This window comes from Heptranchias perlo, chromosome 18, assembly GCF_035084215.1.
Source record: "Heptranchias perlo isolate sHepPer1 chromosome 18, sHepPer1.hap1, whole genome shotgun sequence".
NCBI lineage: Eukaryota > Metazoa > Chordata > Chondrichthyes > Hexanchiformes > Hexanchidae > Heptranchias > Heptranchias perlo.
This window is the reverse complement of record NC_090342.1, coordinates 7,800,541-7,816,703: the sequence shown is the minus strand read 5'-3', so window position 1 is coordinate 7,816,703 and position 16,163 is coordinate 7,800,541.

Below are 16,163 nucleotides of genomic sequence, written 5' to 3'. Positions count from 1 at the left end.
AAAATAAACGACATGTGTGTTCGATGAATGGTGCTAAAATAAACGACATGTGTGTTCGATGAATGGTGCTAAAATAAGCGACACGTGTGTTCGATGAATGGTGCTAAAATAAACGACATGTGTGTTCGATGAATGGTGCTAAAATAAGCGACACGTGTACTCGATGAATGGTGCTAAAAAAAGCGACACGTGTACTCGATGAATGGTGCTAAAATAAGCGACACGTGTACTCGATGGTGTTGAAATAAGCGACATGTGTACTCGATGAATGGTGCTAAAATAAGCGACATGTGTACTCGATGAATGGTGCTAAAATAAGCGACACGTGTGTTCGATGAATGGTGTTAAAATAAGCGACACGTGTACTCGATGAATGGTGCTAAAATAAGCGACACGTGTACTCGATGGTGTTGAAATAAGCGACATGTGTACTCGATGAATGGTGCTAAAATAAGCGACAGGTGTACTCGATGAATGGTGCTAAAATAAGCGACACGTGTACTCGATGAATGGTGCTAAAATAAGCGACACGTGTACTCGATGAATGGTGCTAAAATAAGCGACACGTGTACTCGATGAATGGTGCTAAAATAAACGACATGTGCACTCGATGAATGGTGCTAAAATAAGCGACACGTGTACTCGATGGTGTTGAAATAAGCGACATGTGTACTCGATGAATGGTGCTAAAATAAGCGACACGTGTACTCGATGGTGTTGAAATAAGCGACACGTGTACTCGATGAATGGTGCTAAAATAAGCGACACGTGTACTCGATGGTGTTGAAATAAGCGACACGTGTACTCGATGAATGGTGCTAAAATAAGTGACACGTGTACTCGATGAATGGTGCTAAAATAAACGACATGTGTGTTCGATGAATGGTGCTAAAATAAACGACATGTGTGTTCGATGAATGGTGCTAAAATAAGCGACACGTGTACTCGATGAATGGTGCTAAAATAAGCGACACGTGTACTCGATGGTGTTGAAATAAGCGACATGTGTACTCGATGAATGGTGCTAAAATAAACGACACGTGTGTTCGATGAATGGTGCTAAAATAAACGACATGTGTGTTCGATGAATGGTGCTAAAATAAGCGACACGTGTACTCGATGAATGGTGCTAAAATAAGCGACACGTGTACTCGATGGTGTTGAAATAAGCGACATGTGTACTCGATGAATGGTGCTAAAATAAGCGACATGTGTACTCAATGAATGGTGCTAAAATAAGCGACATGTGTACTCAATGAATGGTGCTAAAATAAGCGACATGTGTACTCGATGAATGGTGCTAAAATAAGCGACACGTGTACTCGATGGTGTTGAAATAAGCGACACGTGTACTCGATGAATGGTGCTAAAATAAGCGACACGTGTACTCGATGGTGTTGAAATAAGCGACATGTATACTCGATGAATGGTGCTAAAATAAACGACATGTGTGTTCGATGAATGGTGCTAAAATAAGCGACACGTGTACTCGATGGTGTTGAAATAAGCGACATGTGTACTCGATGAATGGTGCTAAAATAAGCGACACGTGTACTCGATGGTGTTGAAATAAGCGACATGTGTACTCGATGAATGGTGCTAAAATAAGCGACACGTGTACTCGATGAATGGTGCTAAAATAAGCGACACGTGTACTCGATGAATGGTGCTAAAATAAGCGACACGTGTACTCGATGAATGGTGCTAAAATAAGCGACACGTGTACTCGATGAATGGTGCTAAAATAAGCGACACGTGTACTCGATGAATGGTGCTAAAATAAGCGACACGTGTACTCGATGAATGGTGCTAAAATAAGCGACACGTGTACTCGATGAATGGTGCTAAAATAAGCGACACGTGTACTCGATGAATGGTGCTAAAATAAGCGACACGTGTACTCGATGAATGGTGCTAAAATAAGCGACACGTGTACTCGATGAATGGTGCTAAAATAAGCGACACGTGTACTCGATGAATGGTGCTAAAATAAGCGACACGTGTGTTCGATGAATGGTGCTAAAATAAGCGACACGTGTACTCGATGAATGGTGCTAAAATAAGCGACACGTCTACTCGATGAATGGCGCTAAAATGAGTGACACGTGTACTCAATGAATGGTGCTAAAATCGGGCCCGTGTACTCGATGAATGGTGCTAAAATAAGCGACATGTGTACTCGATGAATGGTGCTAAAATAAGCGACACGTGTACTCGATGAATGGTGCTAAAATAAGCGACACGTGTGTTCGATGAATGGTGCTAAAATAAGCGACACGTGTACTCGATGAATGGTGCTAAAATAAGCGACACGTGTACTCGATGAATGGTGCTAAAATAAGCGACACGTGTACTCGATGAATGGTGCTAAAATAAGCGACACGTGTACTCGATGGTGTTGAAATAAGCGACACGTGTACTCGATGAATGGTGCTAAAATAAGCGACACGTGTACTCGATGGTGTTGAAATAAGCGACACGTGTACTCGATGAATGGTGCTAAAATAAGTGACACGTGTACTCGATGAATGGTGCTAAAATAAACGACATGTGTGTTCGATGAATGGTGCTAAAATAAACGACATGTGTGTTCGATGAATGGTGCTAAAATAAGCGACACGTGTACTCGATGGTGTTGAAATAAGCGACACGTGTACTCGATGAATGGTGCTAAAATAAGTGACACGTGTACTCGATGAATGGTGCTAAAATAAATGACATGTGTGTTCGATGAATGGTGCTAAAATAAACGACATGTGTGTTCGATGAATGGTGCTAAAATAAGCGACACGTGTACTCGATGAATGGTGCTAAAATAAGCGACACGTGTACTCGATGGTGTTGAAATAAGCGACATGTGTACTCGATGAATGGTGCTAAAATAAACGACACGTGTGTTCGATGAATGGTGCTAAAATAAACGACATGTGTGTTCGATGAATGGTGCTAAAATAAGCGACACGTGTACTCGATGAATGGTGCTAAAAAAAGCGACACGTGTACTCGATGAATGGTGCTAAAATAAGCGACACGTGTACTCGATGGTGTTGAAATAAGCGACATGTGTACTCGATGAATGGTGCTAAAATAAGCGACATGTGTACTCGATGAATGGTGCTAAAATAAGCGACACGTGTGTTCGATGAATGGTGTTAAAATAAGCGACACGTGTACTCGATGAATGGTGCTAAAATAAGCGACACGTGTACTCGATGGTGTTGAAATAAGCGACATGTGTACTCGATGAATGGTGCTAAAATAAGCGACAGGTGTACTCGATGAATGGTGCTAAAATAAGCGACACGTGTACTCGATGAATGGTGCTAAAATAAGCGACACGTGTACTCGATGAATGGTGCTAAAATAAGCGACACGTGTACTCGATGAATGGTGCTAAAATAAGCGACACGTGTACTCGATGAATGGTGCTAAAATAAACGACATGTGCACTCGATGAATGGTGCTAAAATAAGCGACACGTGTACTCGATGGTGTTGAAATAAGCGACATGTGTACTCGATGAATGGTGCTAAAATAAGCGACACGTGTACTCGATGGTGTTGAAATAAGCGACACGTGTACTCGATGAATGGTGCTAAAATAAGCGACACGTGTACTCGATGGTGTTGAAATAAGCGACACGTGTACTCGATGAATGGTGCTAAAATAAGTGACACGTGTACTCGATGAATGGTGCTAAAATAAACGACATGTGTGTTCGATGAATGGTGCTAAAATAAACGACATGTGTGTTCGATGAATGGTGCTAAAATAAGCGACACGTGTACTCGATGAATGGTGCTAAAATAAGCGACACGTGTACTCGATGGTGTTGAAATAAGCGACATGTGTACTCGATGAATGGTGCTAAAATAAACGACACGTGTGTTCGATGAATGGTGCTAAAATAAACGACATGTGTGTTCGATGAATGGTGCTAAAATAAGCGACACGTGTACTCGATGAATGGTGCTAAAATAAGCGACACGTGTACTCGATGGTGTTGAAATAAGCGACATGTGTACTCGATGAATGGTGCTAAAATAAGCGACATGTGTACTCAATGAATGGTGCTAAAATAAGCGACATGCGTACTCGATGAATGGTGCTAAAATAAGCGACACGTGTACTCGATGGTGTTGAAATAAGCGACACGTGTACTCGATGGTGTTGAAATAAGCGACATGTATACTCGATGAATGGTGCTAAAATAAACGACATGTGTGTTCGATGAATGGTGCTAAAATAAGCGACACGTGTACTCGATGGTGTTGAAATAAGCGACATGTGTACTCGATGAATGGTGCTAAAATAAGCGACACGTGTACTCGATGGTGTTGAAATAAGCGACATGTGTACTCGATGAATGGTGCTAAAATAAGCGACACGTGTACTCGATGAATGGTGCTAAAATAAGCGACACGTGTACTCGATGAATGGTGCTAAAATAAGCGACACGTGTACTCGATGAATGGTGCTAAAATAAGCGACACGTGTACTCGATGAATGGTGCTAAAATAAGCGACACGTGTACTCGATGAATGGTGCTAAAATAAGCGACACGTGTACTCGATGAATGGTGCTAAAATAAGCGACACGTGTACTCGATGAATGGTGCTAAAATAAGCGACACGTGTACTCGATGAATGGTGCTAAAATAAGCGACACGTGTACTCGATGAATGGTGCTAAAATAAGCGACACGTGTACTCGATGAATGGTGCTAAAATAAGCGACACGTGTACTCGATGAATGGTGCTAAAATAAGCGACACGTGTGTTCGATGAATGGTGCTAAAATAAGCGACACGTGTACTCGATGAATGGTGCTAAAATAAGCGACACGTGTACTCGATGAATGGTGCTAAAATAAGCGACACGTGTACTCGATGAATGGTGCTAAAATAAGCGACACGTGTACTCGATGAATGGTGCTAAAATAAGCGACACGTGTACTCGATGAATGGTGCTAAAATAAGCGACACGTGTACTCGATGAATGGTGCTAAAATAAGCGACACGTGTACTCGATGAATGGTGCTAAAATAAGCGACACGTGTGTTCGATGAATGGCGCTAAAATGAGTGACACGTGTACTCAATGAATGGTGCTAAAATCGGGCCCGTGTACTCGATGAATGGTGCTAAAATAAGCGACATGTGTACTCGATGAATGGTGCTAAAATAAGCGACACGTGTACTCGATGAATGGTGCTAAAATAAGCGACACGTGTGTTCGATGAATGGTGCTAAAATAAGCGACACGTGTACTCGATGAATGGTGCTAAAATAAGCGACACGTGTACTCGATGAATGGTGCTAAAATAAGCGACACGTGTACTCGATGAATGGTGCTAAAATAAGCGACACGTGTACTCGATGGTGTTGAAATAAGCGACACGTGTACTCGATGAATGGTGCTAAAATAAGCGACACGTGTACTCGATGGTGTTGAAATAAGCGACACGTGTACTCGATGAATGGTGCTAAAATAAGTGACACGTGTACTCGATGAATGGTGCTAAAATAAACGACATGTGTGTTCGATGAATGGTGCTAAAATAAACGACATGTGTGTTCGATGAATGGTGCTAAAATAAGCGACACGTGTACTCGATGAATGGTGCTAAAATAAGCGACACGTGTACTCGATGGTGTTGAAATAAGCGACATGTGTACTCGATGAATGGTGCTAAAATAAGCGACATGTGTACTCAATGAATGGTGCTAAAATAAGCGACATGCGTACTCGATGAATGGTGCTAAAATAAGCGACACGTGTACTCGATGGTGTTGAAATAAGCGACACGTGTACTCGATGAATGGTGCTAAAATAAGCGACACGTGTACTCGATGAATGGTGCTAAAATAAACGACACGTGTACTCGATGAATGGTGCTAAAATAAGCGACACGTGTACTCGATGAATGGTGCTAAAATAAGCGACACGTGTGTTCGATGAATGGCGCTAAAATGAGTGACACGTGTACTCAATGAATGGTGCTAAAATCGGGCCCGTGTACTCGATGAATGGTGCTAAAATAAGCGACATGTGTACTCGATGAATGGTGCTAAAATAAGCGACACGTGTACTCGATGAATGGTGCTAAAATAAGCGACACGTGTGTTCGATGAATGGTGCTAAAATAAGCGACACGTGTACTCGATGAATGGTGCTAAAATAAGCGACACGTGTACTCGATGAATGGTGCTAAAATAAGCGACACGTGTACTCGATGAATGGTGCTAAAATAAACGACACGTGTGTTCGATGAATGGTGCTAAAATAAACGACATGTGTGTTCGATGAATGGTGCTAAAATAAGCGACACGTGTACTCGATGAATGATGCTAAAAAAAGCGACACGTGTACTCGATGAATGGTGCTAAAATAAGCGACACGTGTACTCGATGGTGTTGAAATAAGCGACATGTGTACTCGATGAATGGTGCTAAAATAAGCGACATGTGTACTCGATGAATGGTGCTAAAATAAGCGACACGTGTGTTCGATGAATGGTGTTAAAATAAGCGACACGTGTACTCGATGGTGTTGAAATAAGCGACACGTGTACTCGATGGTGTTGAAATAAGCGACACGTGTACTCGATGAATGGTGCTAAAATAAGCGACACGTGTACTCGATGGTGTTGAAATAAGCGACACGTGTACTCGATGAATGGTGCTAAAATAAGCGACACGTGTACTCGATGGTGTTGAAATAAGCGACACGTGTACTCGATGAATGGTGCTAAAATAAGTGACACGTGTACTCGATGAATGGTGCTAAAATAAACGACATGTGTGTTCGATGAATGGTGCTAAAATAAACGACATGTGTGTTCGATGAATGGTGCTAAAATAAGCGACACGTGTACTCGATGAATGGTGCTAAAATAAGCGACACGTGTACTCGATGGTGTTGAAATAAGCGACATGTGTACTCGATGAATGGTGCTAAAATAAACGACACGTGTGTTCGATGAATGGTGCTAAAATAAACGACATGTGTGTTCGATGAATGGTGCTAAAATAAGCGACACGTGTACTCGATGAATGGTGCTAAAATAAGCGACACGTGTACTCGATGGTGTTGAAATAAGCGACATGTGTACTCGATGAATGGTGCTAAAATAAGCGACATGTGTACTCAATGAATGGTGCTAAAATAAGCGACATGCGTACTCGATGAATGGTGCTAAAATAAGCGACACGTGTACTCGATGGTGTTGAAATAAGCGACACGTGTACTCGATGAATGGTGCTAAAATAAGCGACACGTGTACTCGATGGTGTTGAAATAAGCGACATGTATACTCGATGAATGGTGCTAAAATAAACGACATGTGTGTTCGATGAATGGTGCTAAAATAAGCGACACGTGTACTCGATGGTGTTGAAATAAGCGACATGTGTACTCGATGAATGGTGCTAAAATAAGCGACACGTGTACTCGATGGTGTTGAAATAAGCGACATGTGTACTCGATGAATGGTGCTAAAATAAGCGACACGTGTACTCGATGAATGGTGCTAAAATAAGCGACACGTGTACTCGATGAATGGTGCTAAAATAAGCGACACGTGTACTCGATGAATGGTGCTAAAATAAGCGACACGTGTACTCGATGAATGGTGCTAAAATAAGCGACACGTGTACTCGATGAATGGTGCTAAAATAAGCGACACGTGTACTCGATGAATGGTGCTAAAATAAGCGACACGTGTACTCGATGAATGGTGCTAAAATAAGCGACACGTGTACTCGATGAATGGTGCTAAAATAAGCGACACGTGTACTCGATGAATGGTGCTAAAATAAGCGACACGTGTACTCGATGAATGGTGCTAAAATAAGCGACACGTGTGTTCGATGAATGGTGCTAAAATAAGCGACACGTGTACTCGATGAATGGTGCTAAAATAAGCGACACGTGTACTCGATGAATGGTGCTAAAATAAGCGACACGTGTACTCGATGAATGGTGCTAAAATAAGCGACACGTGTACTCGATGAATGGTGCTAAAATAAGCGACACGTGTACTCGATGAATGGTGCTAAAATAAGCGACACGTGTACTCGATGAATGGTGCTAAAATAAGCGACACGTGTACTCGATGAATGGTGCTAAAATAAGCGACACGTGTGTTCGATGAATGGCGCTAAAATGAGTGACACGTGTACTCAATGAATGGTGCTAAAATCGGGCCCGTGTACTCGATGAATGGTGCTAAAATAAGCGACATGTGTACTCGATGAATGGTGCTAAAATAAGCGACACGTGTACTCGATGAATGGTGCTAAAATAAGCGACACGTGTGTTCGATGAATGGTGCTAAAATAAGCGACACGTGTACTCGATGAATGGTGCTAAAATAAGCGACACGTGTACTCGATGAATGGTGCTAAAATAAGCGACATGTGTACTCGATGAATGGTGCTAAAATAAGCGATACGTGTACTCGATGGTGTTGAAATAAGCGACACGTGTACTCGATGAATGGTGCTAAAATAAGCGACACGTGTACTCGATGAATGGTGCTAAAATAAGCGACACGTGTACTTGATGAATGGTGCTAAAATAAGCGACACGTGTACTCGATGGTGTTGAAATAAGCGACATGTGTACTCGATGAATGGTGCTAAAATAAACGACACGTGTACTTGATGAATGGTGCTAAAATAAGCGACACGTGTACTCGATGGTGTTGAAATAAGCGACGTGTACTCGATGAATGGTGCTAAAATAAACGACACGTGTACTCGATGAATGGTGCTAAAATAAGTGAGCATAAATCCGAAAGAAACTAAGGTCATTGTTCTAAAATGGAATCAAAAGCCATTGGATTTTTTTATCATCTCTCAACCAATCCGACAACTGAGAATCTCGCAGTGAATTATTTATTATTTAAACTAAGTACTTAGCTCTCATTTAAAATTGATAGGGTGGAGATACTGTTTGCTAGGCCTCCAAATACAATACTATTGTATCCTGTAACGTCTGCTCTCTGCCTGACGGAGCTAGCTGGGGTCAGAATGGGTTTCCATGCTTTTATCAGGCTACCACTCTCTGCGGATTGAGAAGTTACGAGAAATATGAGCTCACTGTGAGTCGGGTATATTGATCGATTAATGGGCTTGTGCATCAATTCTGGCCACAGATCAATTAGGTTTCATCAAATTTCACCATCTTAACCCCGTCCTTCTCTGCTCCCAGGTGCCCATACACACATCATGCTTTCTACAGTACTTACAGTTCCCCCTCGTCAAAAAGGAACGTACTACGATACAAAAAAAAAAGGCATACAGGATCCTTGGCTTTATGAACAAGAGTACAAAAGCAAGGAAGTTATGTTAACTTTTATCAATCACCGGTTATTGTGTCCAATTCTGGGCACCACACTTTAGGAACGATGTCAAGGCCTTAGAGAGGATGCAGCGGAGATTTACTAGAATGGTTCTAGGGATGAGGGACCTTAGTTATGTCGAGAGAAGCTGGGATCGTTCTCCTCAGGGCAGAGAGGGTTAAGGGGAGATTTAATAGAGTTGTTCCAAATCATGAGGGGTTTTGATAAGAATAAAGAGGAAGAAATTGTTTCCAGTGACAGGAGGGTCAGTAACCAGAGGACACTGATTTAAAATAATTGGCAAAAAAATCCAGGGGGGAGATGAGGAGAATTTTTTTTACGCAGCGAGTTGTTCTGATCTGGAATGCGCTGCCTGAAAGGGCGGTGGAAGCAGATTCAATAGTAACTTTCAAAATGGAATTGGATAAATACTTGAAGGGGAACAATTTGCAGGGCTACGGGGAAAGGGCAGGGTTGGGGGGGGTGGGAGTGGGAGTGGGAACTAATTGGATAGCTCTTTCAAAGAGCCGACACAGGCACGATGGGCTGAATGGCCTCCTTCTGTGCTGTATGATTCTATGATTCTATGAAATCAGCATTTTAATGTATGGCGAACCCTACTGCAATGCATTCTATGGGCACAATTGGTCATTTTACTTCCATCAAGACTGATCATTACGCACAGTTAAAAATCAAAAAATAACAAGCCACATGTGAATTAACACTTATCATGTAACAACTCCATTGTCTCTTTCAGAATTAACGTTTCACCATTAATTGAAACCCACGTAATGCACAGAATTCCTTTTCAATTCATTCTGGACATTCCTTCATTAGTACAAAAGAGTCATTAGTGTCAATGTAGCTCTCAAGTTATGGTGATTGAAATTTCATAATGTAGTGGTTTATGTCGCTGGACTAGTGATCCAGAAGGATGTGAGTTCACAATCCCACCAATGGCAGTTTGAGAATTTGAATTCAGTTGAAAAAAACAAATCTGGAGATAAAAAGCTCAGATAAGTAAAAGTGACAGCTGTTGGATTGTCATTAAAAGCCCAAACTGGGCTTTTAATGACAATCGAACCGCGACCAAGAATAAGACCTTTTCCACGCAGACCAGGAATGACCCTTTGGTTTTCCGTGGCATTCCTGCCTCAGAGTTAGAAGGTGCAGGGTTCGAAACCCCCCCACTCTATAGACAGTCTCAGTCCGATCCAGTCTCCACTCAGAATTCTGGGTTAACATCCAGGGGGGATTACTCGTGAATGGTGGGTGCGGGTGCCCCCCGCCCCAATTGTATGTGCTGTGGGAGCCCAGTTAAAGTGGAGACATCTTACTTTGATGCTGAAAGGTTGAAGGCCCTGGTGGAGATGGGGCACGAAAGGAGGGGTGGCCTTATTGGGGGATCAAGGCGATGACTGAGACAATCCAATCCTCCATTTCCCTGGCTGCAGATGAAGAATATATTTGCTGGTATCAGGAGGAAATCAGAAGTACCTCATTGGCTGTAAAGCGCTTTGGGATGTCCTGAGGTCATGAAAGGCACTGTATATAAATGCAAACTCTTTCTTTTGGATTGGGAAACTACCCATGATGGAGTCTGTAAGCGTTCCATGTCAATTTTAAGTGGAAATTCATAGTAAATTAATATTTACCTCCAACTCCAGCTATGTTGCATGCATAACCCTATTTCAGTCACATTGTACATGATAAATGGCTGCTCTGTTTTTATGACAGGACTGGTAGATTGTCCAGCTCGTTCATTTTTGCAACAAAATATGAGCTTAGGTTTAACATACGGATAGACACGTACTAATATTATTTGGAATGAGAATCCTGGTTGAATGTTAATGACCCGAGTGAAACAGGCCCAGGCAAATACGCAGCCATCTGTTACGTTTCAATGGATGTTCTTCTGCACACGTCTGCAACTAATTTACTTCAGACCCAAATCAGTCATCCACCAAATCCTGTGAAAACAGAGAGCAAAATGAAGATTAATATCTACGCCCTAGCCTATTTGCGCACAAGTACCCCACGCTCTGAGTGAGAAGGAAAGAACTTTATTGGAGTATTTAGCACAGAAATCCAACTGGCATCATATTTACATAAAATTACATAGAATTACAGAGAATTTACAGCACAGAAACTGGCCATTCGGCCCAACAGGTCCATGCCAGTGTTTGTGCTCCATTCGACCTCCTCCCACCCCTCTTCATCTAACCCTATCAGCATATCCTTCTATTCCTTTCTCCCTCATCTGGCTACCTAGCTTCCCCTTAAATGTATCTATGCTATTCACCTCCACTACTCCTTGGGGTAATGAGTTCCACATTCTAACCACTCTCTGGGTAAGGAAATTTCTCCTGAATTCCTTATTGGATTTATTAGTGACTGACTATCTTATATTTATGGCCGCTAGTTTTAGTCTCCACCCATATTTAAATTAAGATCTCAATCAATTTATCTTCCATATATTCAGAATGATAATTTTCTTTATTTTCAACCTTCTCCCATTCTTGCCTTTACTCTTGAAGGATATTCGCTGTTGGAATGTAAGGTAACGCAGCAGCCAATTTGCGCACAGCAAGATCCCACAAACAGCAAAAAAATAAATGACCAGATCATCTGTTTCCTTGTTGGTTGAGGGAAAAATGTTGTCCAGGACACCGGGATTGTCACAATATGAGTGTAGCTTAATCCAACCATAATCAGTAATGACATCAAGTAAACAGAGCTCATCAAATGCCTACTTTTGATAACAATGTACTTTAAGCTTGCATCAACACTATAAATGTAGAATTGGTGAGGGGCAGTTTCACTTCACACCAAGGCTGCAGTTATAGTGTAAATACAACAGTAACAACAACTTGCATTTATATAGCACCTTTAAAGTAGTAAAGCATCCCAAGGCACTTCGCAGGATCGATGGACACCAAATCACATAGGGAGATATTGGGACAGATGACCAATAGCTTGGTCAAAGAGGTACATTTTAAGAGGTACATTTTACATCTTAAAGGAGGAGAGAGAGGTGGAGAGGTTTAGGGAGGGAATTCCAGAGCTTAGGGCCTAGGCAGCTGAAGGCACGGCCGCCAACGGTGGAGTGATGAAAATCAGGGATGTGCAAGGGGCCAGAATTGGAGGAGCGCAGAGATCTCGGAGGGTTTTAGGGCTGGAGGGAAATTACAGAGATAGGGAGGGGGGCGGGGGTGCGGGTGAGGCCACGCAGCCTGAATCCAGAGTCAGGGATTGGCCTGACACTGAAATGAAGGAGAGTGAGACTAGACACCCCTCGGAGTCAGTTGGGACCTTGCCACCTGATTTACACTCTGAGTTTAGCATATGTAAGGCGTCTTACAACACCAGGTTATAGTCCAACAGATTTATTTGAAATTACAAGCTTTCGGAGGCTTCCTCCTTCATCAGGTGACACTCACCTGACGAAGGAGGAAGCCTCCGAAAGCTTGTGATTTCAAATAAAGCTGTTGGACTATAACCTGGTGTTGTAAGACTCCTTACATTTGTCCACCCCAGTCCATCACCGGCATCTCCACATCATGTGTTTAGCATGGTGGAGTGCTAAGAACCTGAATTCACCAAACACAATATTGCCCTGTTTGTAATAATCAACACATTTATGTTCAAAATTATGAAGGGTCTTGATCGAGTAAATATGAAGAAATTGCTTCCACTGGCAGAAGGATCGGTAACCAGAGGACACAAATTTATGGTTATTGACAAAAGAACCAGGGGGACATGAGGTGAAATGTTTTTTACGTAGCAAGTTGTTATGATCTGGAATGCGCTGCCTGAAAGGGTGGTGGAAGCAAATTCAATTGTAACTTTCAAAAGGGAATTGGATAAATACTTGAAGGGGAAAAATTTGTAGGGCTATGGGGAAAGAGCAGGGGGGGGGTGGATTTGGAGTGGGACTAATTGGATAGCTTTTTCAAAGAACTGGCACAGGCATGATGGGCTGAATGGCCTCCTTCTGTGCTGTAAGAGTCTACGATTTACAGTTTGTGAGTTCAAAGTTGAAAGCTGCCAGTTTAAAAAAAAGATAGTGCTCCTCTGAATTTAATGCATACTGTAAACCTTATAACAAATGGTTAACTGTTGTGTTGCTTGATACAAAGAATAAACTGACTGTGAATATAAGTGCACTTTACACTCATTAAGAGATTTATGGCCTCACGGGTCTGTCTCATGTTGCGGCCCAAAATATTAGTGGTTGACGTTAACCAGCAGGTTAGTAATATTTGCCAATGATTTAAAGGCTCCACAAATACTAGTTCTGTTTACAAGTTGAGGGCAGGTCCTGCAACTGATTATAAAAAATGACTATAGCCACTCCTGGGAGAGTCGAACTAATTAGCTGAGGGAAATAAGGAACAAACACTGCAACCTTTTCATTCCGAATAATGATTTAAATGGTGTTATTGGGAGATATCTTTCGCCCCATGATGTTCATCTGTTTCCTTAATCTTTCCAGCCCACACTCCAATTTCCAGACAAGGAGCCAAAGGCAAGTCTTCTGCCCCCAACCCCCCGCCTCCCTTAATAGACTTGGCCTAGAAATTCGGTACATACCCCACGCCTGAATGAAAAGGTCCGAGGACCCCCGGATATTGGGCCTTGGGCCTCGTTAGACTGAAGACGGTGCTGCCGGAGGAGCCCAACGAAGAGGAGTGGACGAAGATCAGACTGCTGCTTGAGGCAGCCTGGGTCGGGGAGCCTGGAGTCGAGGGGTCAGGCATGTCGGGGTCAGGAGATATGGGATCAGGGGTTGGGAGGAGAGAGGTCGGGACAGAGATCTGGGGTCAGGGGCCAGGGAGAAGGGACATATGGAATCGTGGGGGGGGTGGGTGGGGAGAGAGATCAGGGGAGAGGATGTCGGGGCCAGGAGATCAAGGGCCAGGGTGGGAGGGGTGTGCCGAGAATGGCAGTGGTCGGGGGGGGGGGGGGGGTGTTTTTAATGTGGGGTCATTCCTGCTCCTCCCGGTTCCACGTGCAGAGGTACATAACTTATCTTTTTTGTTGCTGGCGATCCCTAGGGCTGGTTTCCCTGAGTACAGCCCGCGATGGTACGGGCTGCCTCTGGACAAACCAATTTTGAAGTCTCACCTAAAAGACGGCACCTCCGACAATGCAGCACTCCCTCAGTATGACACTGAAGTGTCGGTCCAGATTATGTGCTCAAACCTCTGGACTGCAGCTTTCTGTCTGAGAGGCAGGATTGCTACCAACTGAGCCACAGCTAATACCTTGCACATATAAGATAGTTAAGGATATGGAAAAGGTCAATCTAGACTATTACTTTAAAGGACTAATATCAGGAAATTCTTCTTTATACAAACATCAACACATGGAACAGACTCCCAGATAGAGTAGTGGAGGTGAAAAACCCTTGGAATCATTTAAGAAAAACCTGGATGCTGCAATGGAGGGTGTGTAGGGGGCTTCAGGACTGGATGCATTAGGATGGGCCGAATGGCCGTCCTCATCTGTAATTACTTTGTGATCTTGTGAACGGCATCTTTGCACTGTACGCCTTCCTCAGTCCCAGGAATTGCATCATATGTTTACACCAGGCAGATTGTCTTGCACATCCTTGAATTGTTTTGCCTTTGTGTAAACACTGTACTATTTATGTCAAAATGACATCATGTCTAAGTGGCTGGTTTATTACCGGAGGAAGGGGGAGTGGGGGAATGGCCAATTGATGCAATTTGGGCTGTCATTGCTATTCCTTTTTTCCCTCAAAGACTTTCTTTTATTCACATTTAAATAGGAGATAAGCTGTTATATTTCAGCACTTCACTTTTAACTTTCCTGAAAATGATATTTTTAAAGGGGAATTTTGAAGCAGACTTGATTTTGTTGATCAGCCTCTGCAAGGGCTGCCAACTCTGGTCGGACGTATTCCTGGAGATTTTATCACATGACCTCCCGCCTCCAACTGCCCCCACCCCACCACCGCCCTCCCCCCAGTCAAACAGCCTTTGTTCTCCATCTCCAATGTTTTTATAACTAAAAAAACGAAAGTGTTCAAAGAAAATCAACAAAAACATACAATTGTTTTTAACGCCCCTATGATTTTTCTCTTGGGTGTTGCTTGCAGCTGTGTCCAGGAGATTAATCTTTAACAATACTGGAGAGTCGACAACCCTGGCTTCCACCAAAAATCCCTGTTCGAGAAACTTCCTGGCAAATCTAGAGAGGCCTGAGTCACCTTAGCAGTTTCAATGAAAACTTTTAGCATTGATTAATTCAAATGCAAATTAGATGGATTTCTTTCAGAAAATAATATTTTTGGATTCGGTATATGAGTAATTTGAGACATGTCATGTGGTAAGTGTAACATGCTTGGGAGGAACAGGTGACTTTAGACCTATGGTTCCCAAAGCTCTCCACCACTGGAGGTTTTCATCACCTCATGTCTGGGTCTGTTGTAGATTAATTGATAGAGATTGATTGCTATGATTAGTCAACAACTCCATTATTGTTGTATCATGCTTGATCACAAAATCTAGGTTGACCAGTCCCAGTGCAGTATTGAGGGAGTGCAGCACTGTCAGAGGTCCTGTCTTTCAGCTGAGATGTTAAACCGAGGCCCCGTCTGCCCTCTCAGGTGGACATAAAAGACCCCATGGCACTATTCAAAGAAGAGCTGGGGAGTTCTCCCTGGAGTCCTCCCCGGTGTCCTGGCCAATATTTACCCCTCAACCAACGTCACTAAAAAAAGAGATGATTTGTTCTTTATCACATTGCTGTTTATTGGACCTTGCTGTGTGCAAATTGGCTGTTGGGTTTCCTA